Source organism: Stegodyphus dumicola, chromosome 3 (assembly GCF_044657685.1).
Source record: "Stegodyphus dumicola isolate Sdum_Otavi_A_Nest chromosome 3, ASM4465768v1".
Lineage (NCBI taxonomy): Eukaryota > Metazoa > Arthropoda > Arachnida > Araneae > Eresidae > Stegodyphus > Stegodyphus dumicola.
In genome coordinates this window covers 248556442-248571248 of record NC_140770.1, presented here as the reverse complement: position 1 = coordinate 248571248, position 14807 = coordinate 248556442, and the positions used below count along the sequence as shown (strand labels likewise).

Sequence of the window (14807 nt, the reverse complement as noted above, 5' to 3'; positions counted from 1 at the left end):
GAACTACATATATGTAGAATTACGGCTAGTGGTCATTTTTGACTCTTCTCCCCTGTGTAGCAAATGTCTAATTCGGCTTGGTGTAACAGTACCTTAACATTATGTGTACGGTTTTCTTTTACTTTCATGCCAGATGTTATTCGACGCCTAATTGGAATAGAAATGATGAGGCTCCCTCATCCTAAAGTGGGAAATACTAAGCGGGTGTTCCTATTCTGATAGTTTTAGTAAGTTCTTCTCCTTGATATGTGTAATACCTTCAATTTGCTTGCTGTTGTTCGAAGCCTTTGACCACATTTTATATCAATAAACCTTTTTTTTATTACACATGTCGCGTAGAACCGTTGGAAAAAATATATGTGAGAAGAAGACTAAAAAGTATTTTACAAGAAATAACCGATGACAATTATACTTTAGAAATTACTTCCCATAAATAATCTAATGTAGAAATTTATTCAATTTTATACATCTATCAATATTCTTAATGTTTTCTTAAGTTTGAAATGCCCGCTCACTGAAAATTTAGCCGTAAATATACATCGAATTACAATTGTGTGCCAGATCTTTTTCGTACTATGCTTACAGTGAAAACGGCATAAACCTTTCCGCCGTCATTGAATTTCGGATATCTTGAGTATACTGGAACAGCCAATCTCAAAAACTGCGAAAACATTGCAACAAGCTAAAAATGGTGCTTGCTAGGTGTTCAAACTGACCCACTTTGTTTATTTATTATTATTTAAAACTGGTGGAAGTACCCGATCCCAGTTAAATTAGATTGAGAGTAATGCATCTAACAACAGAGAGTACGATATCGCTGTAATCCTTCTCTAATAACGATACGAAAAAAACGATTCATAGTCATACATTTTTCAGTCTGATGCGATATGGAATCTACATAAAGAATTTCGATAGAAAAATAAGCTAATTCTTTGTCATTTTATCAGCAAAAATGGCACGCAGTTTTTAACGACTTATAGTCTTTCTAATCAAATAGTTCTAAAAGCTCAAATTTCAGCCAATGTTTAACCTGTATTCAAATTTAGTTGATTAAATGTGGCAAAAATTCATCATAATTGATCAGAAATCAAAAACGCGAACAAGCAAACAGACATACAACAGACATTCTTCTTTAATATGCTTAGATTTTTTTAATTTACAAGTTTTTGATTAACAAACTCTACGATTTGAGAGCGAGCAGTAGCAACACTTTTCTTAATAAAGCATTTTTATTTCCAACGTGCGAGACAGTTGCCACTCGGAAAAATAAGTGCGAAAAACTAGGGCTTAATTAATATTTCCGCTGATTAAAGTCGTACGAAAATGGGAACAGTCGAAATGGCTTCCCACGAAGTTTTGGAATCCGGAATAATGCATTTCATGTTTGGCAATGCTATTTTTATTTCATCTTAAAACTTAGAAATTTTTAATTAACCAACTCTAGGATTTGAAAGCGAGCAGTGGTAACAACTTTCGAAAAAAGCAGATTTTTCATGTCCAATTTGCGAAACTGCTGCCACACGGAAAAATGAAGGCGAAAATGATCGTTTTTCCTAGTTTTTAATTAATATCTCTAACTTTAACTACCTTTTTTGGGGAAAAAGTGGACATTGACCTTTTTCAGGACCCAGATAAGATTTTTGGAAAGTTTGATGAAGATAGCTACAGTAGTGAATGACTTATTTGAGGACAAACAAACATACTTTCTTCTTTATATGTATAGATCATCGATGTTTAAGTGGATCCCGTATATCATCATTTTCAAACACCTCTGAAATTTGATGACCTACATACTAATACAACCTCTTGCAAAGTTTCGAGTCAGGTAACTTTGCGAGCCTTTGAAATGACTTCTAGCCAATTTTCGAGTTCTAAATTGATCTTTTGCAAAATTTGCATTCATCAGTAAGTGTTCGTGAGATTGAAGTATCATCTGGAAAGTACCATGATAGTTTACGTACATTCCTACCGGTTACTTAAAAGGAATGCTAACTTAGCTTACGTAAGCTTAAATCTATTTCTAAATAACCATTTTCTCAGTTTAAAACAAGTGAAAACAATCACTTTAGTTTACATGATTTTTTTTTTTTTTTTTTTTTTTTTTTTAATTTGGAAAGGAGGAAAAAAATAAATTGTTGGTTAGTCAAAGGAAGGAAGAAGAAAAAATATTTTTTGTTAGAGGTTTTTTTTTTTTTTTTTAATTTGGAAAGGAGGAAAAAAATAAATTGTTGGTTAGTCAAAGGAAGGAAGAAGAAAAAATATTTTTTGTTAGAGGTTTTTTTTTTTTTTTTTTTAATTTGGAAAGGAGGAAAAAAATAAATTGTTGGTTAGTCAAAGGAAGGAAGAAGAAAAAATATTTTTTGTTAGAGGTTTTTTTTTTTTTTTTTTTTTAATTTGGAAAGGAGGAAAAAAATAAATTGTTGGTTAGTCAAAGGAAGGAAGAAGAAAAAATATTTTTTGTTAGAGGTTTTTTTTTTTTTTTTTTTTAATTTGGAAAGGAGGAAAAAAATAAATTGTTGGTTAGTCAAAGGAAGGAAGAAGAAAAAATATTTTTTGTTAGAGGTTTTTTTTTTTTTTTTTTTTAATTTGGAAAGGAGGAAAAAAATAAATTGTTGGTTAGTCAAAGGAAGGAAGAAGAAAAAATATTTTTTGTTAGAGGTTTTTTTTTTTTTTTTTTTAATTTGGAAAGGAGGAAAAAAATAAATTGTTGGTTAGTCAAAGGAAGGAAGAAGAAAAAATATTTTTTGTTAGAGGTCTATGCTTTTTTTATTTATTTGTTGTTACCGCTTGCTTGGCTTTGATGCTTTTGTTCGAGGATGCGTCTGCGACTAATTGGGGCAGAAGAAACAGCTTTAGTGAAAAAAAGTATTTATTTGCGGGGATATAGTAATGTGTGTTTTATTTTAGACTCATGCGTTAGCGGATTTTTCCTGAATTAAAACATTCATCTGTTAGTCTTTTCAAATATGAAGACAGAAAAGCTTAATGTTAAAACCAAACAAAGTTTGGTATTTGAACATTAAAGAATATCTGTTCAGCTGTACATTTAAACATGAATGCAAATGAAATTTCCCCTTAAAACTGGATTGGGCCTCAAAAAGAACTGAGTTGAAAAATACCAACCAGAAAATTAAATTCTATGGGATGCTTGAAATTTTATATCAAGTATAAAGACGTTCGATTTTTTTGGATTCTGAAAATTACTTATTTACGTGTTTTAAGTTTAAGTCACTTTTCTTCAAAACATCTTATATTCGAAAAGGTTTAAATGGTAACATATATATATATATTCTTTTTCTGTTATACAAGGATATATAGTATTACATGTTACAGATCGTCAGAAAAATCAGGCTTATACAGCTGCTATGAATAATTTTGAAAAATGAAAGAACAACTAACAACCTATAACTTTGTTGTAACTCCCAGGCACACGTGAAAAAATAACAGGTGTACAGATGTAAAATAGGTAAACAATAATTCTAATCTTCCGAATTAACGTATTTTCTGGCGTATAAAACGCATTTTTTTCTTTGAAAATACGTCTGAAAAATGGGGTGAGTCTTATACGTCGATATTCATTTTATTTGGAGTTAGCATTTCGCAGGTTTGTGAATGAAATGTTCGTGAATTCATGTGATGCTGTGAAAATATAGATTGTAAGAAGTGTGGCATTAGTAATGTACTGGATGGTGCATTGGAAAATTTGTTGTGTGTGGACTCAGATGCTGATTTAGAAGAGGTTTCAAATGACTCTTCATTTAGCTCTGATGATGACTGTCTGGATTTTAATGGAGAAGATTAAGAGGGCTTTTTCCCCCAGATAGACTGAATATTTGCAGAAAGTAATACTTTATGTTTAAAATGCTGTAAATTCATTATAATGATCAGTAATATAGTTTTATCCTTGAAAGATATACATAAAAAGAATGAGTCTTATACGCCGGCAAATACGGTATATCGTCTCAATCCCTTCTTAATGCATACATGTCTCATATTTAATTCTAGGTATATGTCTGCAAGTCATGAGTACTAAAAGAATCATGACTTTCTGACTTAAAATCATGATTTTATAAATAACACCAGTTACCAGAAACAGAGTTCAAAATTTACGATAGAATTGATTCATTAGCTCACTGCTCATTGAATAATTAAACTCGGTACTGAATTCTGAATTCCACTGTTTCAAGACTAAATTTTGAATTGAACTCTCAGTTTTTGAACTAATTTTTTTACACTGTGTTTTTCTCACGGGGCGTAAGAAAGAAATTCACAAAGTTTGTTTTCCCCTAGATAAAATACTTTACAATATTTCAAGTTCCCTCAACCTGCTTCTCGAATATTGCAAAACTCTGCTGCATTTCATACAATCTTGCCGAAAAATGTATATAGACCTGATCAGAAGATATACATATTTTCGTTCAAAGCATGTACAAAATTTGAACGCTTGTTTGTATAGAATGTAGAACTTTAAGGCATAATAGTCTAATTTAATATCAAAATATTTTCTCACAAATTAATGTCTAAACCAAATTTAAAGAAACATGCATAAAATCGGAGCAAATCAAGGAACAAAAGTAAATAATAAACAATAATGAATAACTTAATAATTAATTATAAGTAACAAATTAAAAATATCAAGTGATTAATTTTAAATACAGATATTTACATACATTTATGAAGGACATAATTCTATGGTATGGTTACAGCTTTTGAATATGCGCATAATGTTGTCGAAATTCGTAATGAACAAAACAGTTTCTTCTCCCTCACACTCCAAAGACATTAGATTACAGTATAATCAAACCATCCATGCTATTTGATGTATACGAATATTCGGGTTTAAAAGGCTTGTAAATGAATTACGGTAAATAGCCATTACGTTATTCTCTGGAACTCGTCAACATAACAACCGCAGATTCAGCCTTGAATTCAGCTGAAAAGTCATGCAGATCTTTGGAACTCGTAAGATCGTTAATATCAATGATTTTATTAACCGCCTGTGCTAATCTATTTAGCGAATCTACTAGTTAGAATAATCGCTTTAATATTAGTTTAAAAATAGGTTAGTCAGAAGCTTTCAAAGAATCCTTGGAAAATTATATTAAATGCTAATTTTCGTTTATAGAACAGAAGTGGGATGTATGGCTATCACTGATCTTTATATCTTCTAACAAATTATAATTTGCTTAATTTCAGACTTAACATTTTCCGTCAGATGTTTGGAAAGAGAACAGGATTACTGACGTGGAATGTCAAAAATAATATCTATCAAAGACACACTTAAACGATATCTTTATGAGTACGTTCTTTCTATGCTAGACTGACACATTATGTAAAATGGCTCTTTTCTGTAATAAATTAACTTACAGAGTAATATTTCTTTAAGCATGTTGGTGTGGTTGGCAGTATGCAATAAATTTCTCTGTGGGTTTACAATTCGCAATGCAGTAAATTTCTCTGTGGGTGGTCTCTTTAATTAGCCAGCTGCTCATTGTTTTCATTAAGCATGTATTGCATTTTTACAGGTGTCTCTCTTATGACCGTATCTTTCAATCATCAGGGGTAATGGTAAATTATTTAATTAAATTCAGTCCTATTAAATAAAAATTCGTTATAAAGCAATAATTAAATATATATTGATCAGTGGAGGAAATTATATTTCACAGCAGTAGCATATCTTGAATTTAATTTTTGGAGATGAAGTCATCATCATGATATCAAAACTACCTTTGCGAAATTTTTCTTATCTATAATTCTCTTAGTTAATTTTAATGTAATATAAAAATAATATATCTGCAACTACAATTTAAGATCAACACATGACATTATTTAATTATATTTGTATTATTATGCTGTTCATAATGAAATTTTAATATAATACCTATCAACTAAACAAGAATATTCACATTTTTATCAAGTCAAAGAGCTTTCTAAAAGAAATTTATTAATTTATATTATATGGTTATTTTCTCCCTCCTTCCAGCATGCCCTCAAGGTGTTACGCTAGCACACTCGGCATGCGAGAGGTCCAGGTTCGAGGTCTGGCAAGCGCATTGCACATTTTTCTCGTCTCCTGCTCAAAATAGCCTCATGATTCTATAATGGCGCCTGAACTAAAAGGTAGTGGAAAATAATTCATCACCACGGAGTATATAAGGCATTTCCTCACTCCTTCCAGCATACCTTCGTGGTGTAATGATAGCACACTCGGCGAGTATTTGAAATTTCCAGGTTCGAGTCCCGGGGAGGGAACTGCACATTTTTCTCGTCTCCTCCTTCAAAATAACCTAGTTCACTTACAGAATTAGATTATTTTGAAGCATACATTGAATATTAATGTTCAGGCTACCGTTTTTTAGAAAAGAAATGTTTAAAACTTCTCTAAAAGGCAGTATGCAATAAATATATGCGAACATAATAAACATAAGCCATTTAAAAGTTATTCGCATATATTATTTCTTAAATAATTTGTCTCTTAAATTGTTTCTAGTTCTGAAAATACTTGTACACAAATTGGCCTCAAGCTCGATTTTTTAATTGGCCTACATATCTCTTAACGAATATTAAACATTATTTACAATATACTTCATTTTTAATGTTGGCATGGGCCAATCAACTATCACATGATAGCGCATATTTAAATGTTCTATTTACACTTTTATTGCCACATCAAGAACTTGAAAACACATACTTTGGTTCTGGATCACAAGTATTTTCAATAATACAAAGTTTTTTTTCCCGTCAGTTATTTTGCAATTTATGAAATTTGATATATATTATGTTTTTCGCGTGATACAGGGATTTTTTATTCTGAGCCAAAAGATTTGTAAAGGTATTTGAATTAGAATCAAAATTACTCGTGGAATTTTACGGAAGAATTTCAGTTCCAGCTTGCTGTTAAAACTCGGCATTCATGAGTCGCCGTTCGTTACCGGCTTAACATGAGATGTTTCTTTGCTCGCATTTCATATTTCAATTCAGTTTCGAGATATTTCTTAAAATAATATAAGAGGAAATGTTTTCTCTTCACGCACATTTTGAAATTTGCGTATCAATACAGATTTCTGTGTTGACTGTTTAGGATGATGTGTTAAAAACTAATTATGGTTAATGTTATTGAATTGTGTTACTTTTCACTGATGATACAAGTTACTAATTGTACGACTCTGGAGTCTAAAGAAAAGGAGTAAACTACCACATGATATTGAGAAATGTTGTAAAACAAATGGCAGGAGAGAAGGCCAAAGAAATAGGCAACAACAATTAGCTAAAGAGAGTACAGTGACATTTTCTGCTTAATAGCATTTGGGATGAGAAAGGTGGAATCCTTGCTGAAGCGAAGTGCTTGGCATTCTAAAAGAACTCAAATTCTCCATTAATGTTTTTGTTTTCGTGGGCTATTTTGGCAAGTAAGATCTCATGTGGAATCTGGGACTTGACTCAGAGGCTAATAACAGATTCCTACTGTCTGAACTTCTGAACTTGATCCTGCAATGTGCTTTAAATTTGGATCACCTGGTTCACACACCCTGGAACTGGATTTAATGAATATTAATAGTAATTTCTATGGTCACATTCAATCATTTTCCAGTATTCACTAGTTTGAACACTGCAATGCATGTTCACCCACTGTGTATTGAATACAAGGGATAAACATTAATTAAACAGACAATTATGATTTCCTCCGATAAGAAATAAAGCAGAGGATAAGGCTTCTTTAAGTGAGATAAACAAGGAACTTACTAAAATAATGCCACAGGCAGTTTTAATCAATTTTTGATGCAAGAAATAATTTGACGAGGTACAATAAGATTTACGCAAGCGGCTTGGTGAAATGAGTTCAATAACATACGTTAGCGTATTAGTTCCAAGAAGCTCTTACGGGTTGGACAAAGAGGAAAAGACAGATGTTAACTATGAAGCCATACCTCGCCAAACAAGGATGGTTTTCATCTTTAATAAAGAAAATTATTTTATATTACGCCGAAAAGTTCTTTTTAAATATTTTGTGTGTTACCATTATTTATTAAATTTCGTGTTATTTGCGCTTAAACCACATGAAATTCAATTCAACAGCAATGTTACAAAATATTTAAAAACACCAAAACAGCATATTTTTGCAATTTCCGATACACAGTCTCGCGAGCTGGAGATAATTTTTTTTTTTCGTACAGTGTTGCCATTGCTCGCTTTAAAAATTCGCGAATTTTTGCGAAGAAAATGTGAAGTTTGTTAATCAAAAATTCGTTAGAGTTTTATAAAATTTGAAATAGATAAGAAAACAAATTCGAAATTTAAAATTCAAGCTTCCAAGTGCGCATGTTCGGTTGGAGGAGTACGTTATTCAAAATTTGATGGCTCTAGGTACCGTTGTGTTTTCACGCTGCGAGAAACATTTCTGAATTCATGCAGATTCTTCATTATTTAGTTTCCTTAAATATCATACATGGCGGTAATATTTGGGGGCAACAGTTTGAAATTGAGTCAACACAGAAAGTGAAAAGACGTAAAATGCCGTTATGAGACAAATAGCTCTTTGGGTCCAACGCTTCTTTGGCTAATAACAATAATAAACGATCGCTATTTGAATAAAAGTTTTGATACTTAAATTTATTTTATTGAGACTTAACTAATTGCTTTTTTTGAGAAAGTTATGTAAAAAATAAAACAACTGCCATTAAGAATTTTTTTTTCTTTATGTGTATGTCATTTATTACATGTAACTCACGTAAACCCCGTTTAAAATACATAGTGATTTATTATTGTGTATGTTTGCAACAATATGTTATTTAGAATGTAGCTCGCAGTAAACACATTTATAGTTTCCCTTGTTTTATAACCAATTTATTTACAGGCTAGCAAACTATCCCAGCACTGAAAGAGAAAATTTATATGAATAGCTTTTGAATGAACAGATTAACCGAGGAAAACATTTTTCTCAAAACGTGCCACAGAATTCTCTTATATAATAACACGTTTATTATTATTCTTCGTACTCCTTACTCTGGTTATTTGATTTTCTGTTTGTAAGAGAAATTCTGACTCATTCGGTTCTTCTCCTGCCATTTCATAAAACGTAGACTTTACGTGACTTGTGTGGTGAATGAAGCGAATAGCAATTTCAGGATGGCGTCATAGCGATATTCAACATCTTTAAATCAAAAGGAAGTTTCAGCTTTGTTTCTGAAAATATGCAAGCCTTGTAAAATAGACCTTTTTTTAAAAATCAGAACTATCTGGAGAAAAGTTTTTGATGCCAATATAACAAACTTCTTCATTTTATTATTATTTTATCGCTGCGAAACACGCAGTCTAAAATAAAGTTTTTTTTTGTTTAGATTCAGGCTACGTAAAATTTCTGTTTTACGACTATGGGTTTGTGCAATGCATTATGAATGAAACGAAAACCTTGAAATAATGAGTAGAATACTTCTATCTAAATTAGTGATCTTATTTATTGGGTCGTGCCGCCCAAAAAGTTGTAGAGACATTAGGTTATTTCGAAGCAGGGAAGATGGAAAATCAGCAATGCCTTTGCCGGTACTCGAACCACGGACTTTTCGAATACGCACCGAGCGTACTGACCACTACACCACGAAGGCATGCTAAAAAGGTTTTAGAAATACCTTATGTACTCCCCCTTTTAAAGGGCGACTGGGGTTTAGGTGAGCCTATCGCCAAATCCTGATGGTGGAGAATCATTATCCATCACCTTTTAGTTCGGGCGCCACTGTTGAGACATTATGATATTTTTCTATGTCAGGAAACTGAGGAAAGGAGCATTGCCTTCGCTGGGACTCGAACTACGGACCTCTCGAATACGCGCCGAGTGTGCTGACCACTACAAGAATCCATGCTAAGGAGGCGGGAGAAAAACCTTAAAGTGGTTAGTGACTCTGACTGCCGTACCGAAGGGCCCGGGTTTGAGTCCCGAAGAAGGCATGTATATTAATTATCTGTCCCTTCATAGGAGGCAACGGTGTCCCCCATGTTAAGTGCCTAATTTATTATAAAGTTATTACTTTATTATAAAGTGACCACTGCTTCCGGCCTTAGTGGTGACTAGTGTCTATAATAGCTAGTGCTCACCATTGGAGATAAAAACAATGTTGTGTCGTTCGTATCTCATCAATTTACTAGTTAACAGTTCAAAAATATTAGTAATAAACTATCAATCGTAAAAGCGAGAATTTTTTCAAACATTTCTGTGCGAATATAATAATTTTCTTGTTTCTTAGTAGCTTTTGCATTTATTTTGAAGGCTATTAAACAATGGTTTCAATTTCGTCGTGCATATTTCGCGAATGAAGAATTAGTGACTGAATTTTTCTTGGTATTCTGTCTGCTTCTAAGTTTCAGTTGATTTAAAATCATCACTCCTGCCATGTCAAACTGGCCATATGTAATGAAAGCACATTATTGCATATTGTATACTTTACTGAATCTTAAAATTCGAGGCGTTAAATTTTTTATTAGTTTCAAATTGTTAATGGAAACTATATTAGTGGTTTTATATTTTTATTGCAGTTAAACATGAAAGAATTATTAAGTTCATTCTTACGTTAGCTCTAAATGGAATGCAATTCATAAAAGACGCATTAATGATGCTATTCGTTCTATTCTCTTCACACTGAGGAAGATATCTCAGACCCTCGACATCCACCTCCAACGGACTCCATCACATGTTAACAGCAGTGGTCATGATGTCGCTGATAGACTGGCCAAAGAGGGTATTTGAGAATGAAATGGTCACTGGGTCTCCGCTTTCTTACCAAGAACTTTACTCAAATGAAAGATCTAATAATTTAATATGGCGTATTCCACCCATGCACCAATGGTACACAGGAACATCCTCTGGCTGTCTGCTGGAAATCAAATGTGACCGTGGCTCCCAGAGGGCGCTGACTAGACTAACAAGTGATCACCTTAAATGTGCTTCCTTTGATAGTGGCAAAAAAATCCACTCCTCTTGTAAAAAATGCTGTGACCATCCAGCTTCACCGGATCACATACTGGATTGCATCGCACTTTTTAAGGGGGACTTAACATCTAAGCCCCTTATTGTTATTGTTTTTTGGAGGTCAACAACCTTCTGGAGCTGATCTGACATGTGTCAAATCCTTCGAGGATAAACAACAGCAGCAACATTCGTTGATTCTTTTATAAACTGAATCTTTCTTTAAAAATTTAGAGCAAAATATATCATATTAAGGAATACCACACGTAAATTAGGAACAAATTTACTTAAACTTTATTGCCATTTTGTAATCAATATATAATGTTGTTCTTTATTTTCATATGTTTATGTATAACTCAGCCAATTTCAAATTTGCAGATCGCACTGCTGCGGGGCGTTTGATATTTCCCCTCGTTTCTTTATTCACTTCATTTACATTACTTCACTGCACCGACTAATATCACGCCATTTGCATTCATGAGTAGTTTAGTTCACTGAATAATTGTATTTCGGATTAGAGGAACAAGGGACATCTGCGTGGGATTGTTTGTGTTTATCAAGCTTCCACAAACATAATGTAAATCGGTTTGAACGCTGCGTCCATATACTATGGGAATTGTGTGACATGCAATAAAACAGTAGCAGATAGTGAAATTAAAATGTGGCAGTTCCATTTGAAAATCAAATCTTTACGCTGATGTGGTTAAATTTTAAATATTCGTAAAGTTGATTTAAAGCGAAACACAAATCCATGGTTATCATGAACTGCATTAATTTATATTTTGAGAAAGATTTAAAATTTTTCATTACATATGCTATGTGTCGTATAGCGGTTTTCAGTGTAATATATGCAATAAGATACTTAAGTATCATAAACCAAATTCCATAAAACATGCAGTAGACAGGAACAACTAATTTGGAAATTTTTCATTACTTGTTTTTGTCTATGTTTTGGTTTCGTTCTATTTGCCCTTCTCACGGCTCATTCAATGAGCGTATGCAAAATGACATAGGATAATTCCATTTCTTGTAGCTTCGACGAAACCAAAATCACAGAATTCGAATTTTACCTTAAGTATTGAGTTTTTCATATGTTTTTAATTCTCTAATTTTAACAGAGCTAAGAATATTCTCATTTATCTTCTAACTTTAAATAACTTATTATTGTACAAAATTGTTTTGTACGAATTATGTTTCTGTATATTATTACTGGATTTATTGTTTTGGTATATTATTACTGCATAACTATTACAAAATTGTTTTGTGCGAATTATGTTTCTGAGTATTATTACTGGATTTATTGTTTTGTATATTATTACTGCATAACTATTACAAAATTGTTTTGTGCGAATTATGTTTCTCTATATTATTACTGGATTTCGTTTAGAGTATGAATGATTTGCTTAGTTGCTTAGGTAATAATATCTAATATTGACCATTACTGTATTACATTAGGTTTCAGTTTCTATGAAATAAACTATGACAGAATAATTAAGCCTATTTCATAAATTCTAATTCACTTCCTGTTAACTACCATGAAGTAATTTCATTTGAAAATTTGATAGTATACTAAAAACGTAAAGAAAATTAGAAATATTGACAGACGTACTTTGCAATTATTAACTTCTGACCTTTCTAAAATCTGTTTCGATTTTATTATTGATAACTCTTCAGCTTTTATTCAGTTGACATGTGCGTAGGAAGATACCGAATGTAGATAAAGAGCTGTCTATAAATACGCTTCCATGTTGCGCAAAATAAGTCTCTCCAAAATGAAGCAGCAATCTCTGTTTGGGAGAAGCTGTACTTCTTCCTGAACATTCAGTGAGTTTTCAGATGTACACCGTGAATACGAGACAATTTCTTTCACAGGTTCACCCATGAAGCATCACTTACCTTTGGCAAATACCGGGTAACAATTATTGAGCTATATGACATAGAGAATCCAAATTTTCATAAACAACTCAGTTCGAAACTTTTATTCATATTTGGAAAGCAACTGCATATATTCGAATTTAGTTGATTACATGTTCGATACGCTTGAGATCAATGGTCTCGCACATGGTTAAAAAGGTATCAAGCGGGTTTTGTATATATATATAGCTCAATAACTGTCACAATACAGTTCTCACATGTTTCACGTTGGCTAACCGACCGGTTGTTCAATATTTATTTAAGATTAAATAGGAAGTTAATCATGTATTAATGTCTCCTAAAATGTACGTTTCAGTTTATTTGTAATCTTTAATGGACACTGCATTGATCTGAAACTCTGGATTCAACTGTTACCCATTTAAAAAGAATGTTTCTGACAGAATCGAATCTTTCATATTAAGTTGAAACTTTGTTTTAATCGTAGTTCATCTTAGATTTTATGCCTTCGAACGGATGCTTTCATAAGCCAAATTAATTAATTAATTAATTAATTAAAGTTAAAAAAATAAAACAATGAAAAGGTTATTTTATAAGACACATCTGAGAGAGGAAAGAAGAAAACAAAAACTCTCAATCCTTGAAAAAGCATAAAATTAACGGTCAACCAATATGTAACAAATACACAGTAAATTTTAATTGAATATAGTCGCAAACTGTTACATGTTACAGAGTAAGCAGGAAGAAATGTAAAATGTGCCACTGGTCTAATCCATTAATTATATCTAATATTCCAAACTTCAAATACCTTAACGCTATAGTAAAACTGTTACTCATGCTAGGTGCTTTTAAAATAATTCCTTCCTTTTTTGCTTAATTAAATGCTTTTTTATTGCCTGATTGTATCCAAGGAAATTTTTTTTGAATAATTAAAAAACAAATTGAGAAAAATTTCCAAGAGGGCAGACCAAGAAATGCATTTTTCTCTAGTATCGCTTTTATTTTTTAAGGTCTTTCACTCTAACCTCTTAATGTCTTGAAAAATCTATTCAGCGGATGAATAGCCTTATGAATAAAACCTAGAGTCGCCCAGACAGTATAGTGGTTCGGGAAGCCCGCTACGGTACCGGAAAGCACGGGTTCGAATCTTGGAGAAGACATGGATGTTTGTAAACTACCCAAGCAGCACGTCTCCAAAAATATACGTATAATTTTGGTGAAATAAAGGTATGGTATTTTTTGCACGTTACTTTTACGAAATTTATACGAATGAAAAAGGCTGAAGTTACTGTTAACTCTTGATCGTTATTTTCCACACGTTATTTTTACGAAAATTATACGAATCCGAATGTACTGATAAAACTACCGCCATGATGGTGTATTTTATTCGTCACTTTTACGCATATTATACGAATCCGAATGTTCTGAAAGAAACTACTGCCTTTATGGTATATTTCATTCGTCACTTTTACGGATATTATACGAAGTCTAAAAAGATTGAAAATGGAGTTTATTAATTCAAAATATTTAGTGTATTTCTGGCATTTCACTTTGTTTTCCTTGTCCACGAACATGAAAAAAGGGGCAGTCATATATGAGGCTAAAATTTTTCTATAAATTTTAACATGTGAGCTAAATCTTTACGTGCATTTTTGCAAAAAAATTATATTTTCTTAATTTAAACATCTTCAAAATAACTTATTTATTTTCTTATATCAAATTTGTTATTTTTATTCATATCAACACTTATATTAATTTACACAATTTAATTTCTTTTATGAAAAATCCTATTACCCATTTAACTGGAATAAGCTGTATATTAAATTTGTGTACTTACTGAGTTTGGTACAATACTCTCCTTATTTTATTTAGCAAATGTGGGCAATTGAATTGGAATAAAACTAGCAAATCTTTCATGTCGAGGAATATAATAATAAATACAGCAGAAGATGCTCGAAAACGTTTAACTTCTTGAACA

The 14807-nt window shown here is 32.0% G+C and overlaps 1 protein-coding gene across 1 annotated transcript in view; it reads left to right on the top strand.

Annotated features, from left to right (window-relative positions):
- Positions 1 to 14807, top strand: part of LOC118196241 (cardioacceleratory peptide receptor-like) — an 880182-nt gene that overhangs the window by 383916 nt on the left and 481459 nt on the right. The gene's annotated exons all lie outside the window — the stretch shown is intronic.